This window comes from Myotis brandtii, unplaced genomic scaffold, assembly GCF_000412655.1.
Source record: "Myotis brandtii unplaced genomic scaffold, ASM41265v1 scaffold334, whole genome shotgun sequence".
NCBI classification, from domain to species: domain Eukaryota; kingdom Metazoa; phylum Chordata; class Mammalia; order Chiroptera; family Vespertilionidae; genus Myotis; species Myotis brandtii.
In genome coordinates this window covers 55,753-57,080 of record NW_005362885.1, presented here as the reverse complement: position 1 = coordinate 57,080, position 1,328 = coordinate 55,753, and positions in this window count along the sequence as shown.

Here is a 1,328-nt window from a genome sequence, read left to right as displayed (position 1 = left end):
ACGACGGGCCTCTGGCGCTGCTGGGACTGCCTCTGCTCCCCCAGGAGAGAACAGCGGGGGCCAGGGCGCAGTGGGGAGTGCAGGCTGTCAGTCTGGAGCAGGGGCGCTCAGAGCCTTCAGGGAGCAGCTCAGCTGTGCCCAGGATCCCCCACAATTAGAGCGAATGCCAGCCCTGCCGGGGCCATCACACCGACCATCGCAGGGACCGGCCCACCTTCCACACGGACAGACGGAGAGGACCTTCCGTTCACCAGCCTGCGGGCTGGGCACCGCTGTCCTCCCTGCCCCTCTGACCTGTCCTCGCTGGGGCCACGGGGGCTGCACTTTTTTCCTGGCGGGGGCTCAGCGAGGGCAGAGCAGACAGACAAGCCGGTCTGTGAGCCAACTGGTCACACGCGGGCAGGGGCTCCGGGCCGAGGACCCGCCTGTGCTGCGCTGACCAACACGAGGTCTGTCCCTGCTGCCGAGAGCACCGGTGCCGAGGGGCCCGGAGAGGACATGCCCACGGCACTGAGCACACCCGAGGTCCTCCGCCAAGGAGCCCACGGGGCTGGCCCTGAGCAATTCCTCCTCCCAGGGCCACCAGCTGGGAGGTCCGCGGTGAGCCCCGTGGCAAGTCCATTTGCAGAAACGGGAAGGGCTGACTTGTTCCCTCGGAGCAGAACCCCCCCCCCTCCTGGCTCTGTTCCGGCCCGGCTCTCCCTGGGCACCCAGGGAGGCAAAGTCAGAACCTCAGAGCTCCCGCCCGCCCGGACCACGGCCACTCCCAAGGTGGGCAGCACTCCCCTGAGGGGCTGACCGGGCCCCTGGAGGCCTGGTGGTGGACGACCCCCTCGGCTGGGCTTCCAGCCGCATCTCCAGCCCCCCATGCAGGTGGGCACCGAGTTCTGGTCTGCGTTAGCCACCCCACCACCCACCTGGCCTCCAGCCATCTCACACCTGCCACCGCCCAGCCCCCCAGCCCCTGGGAAGCCCACCCTGGTGTGCAAGGTGGGGACTCCCCACTCCCCGGGAGGACCTCCGCCCCAGACCTGTGACCCAGCTGAGCTCCAAGGGCAGGGCGGTGGGGACGCAGTAAATGCAAAGGCCCACCCAGTGGCCCAGCTTCTCTGGGAGAAAAGGTCCAGTCCAGCTCCTACTGAGCGGCAACCGTAGGGCAGGTGCGGTGCTGGGGGGCGGCGGACACTGCGCGCTCAGAGGTGGACAATCGCAGACAAACTCAGGCGGCTGCCCAGATCTCGCCGAGCGGGAGGTGCAGAGCCGCTGTGCCCTCCACACCGGGCCTGACCCGGGGAAGCTGCCCCCAGGAAGCCCTCTGTCCTGATGCG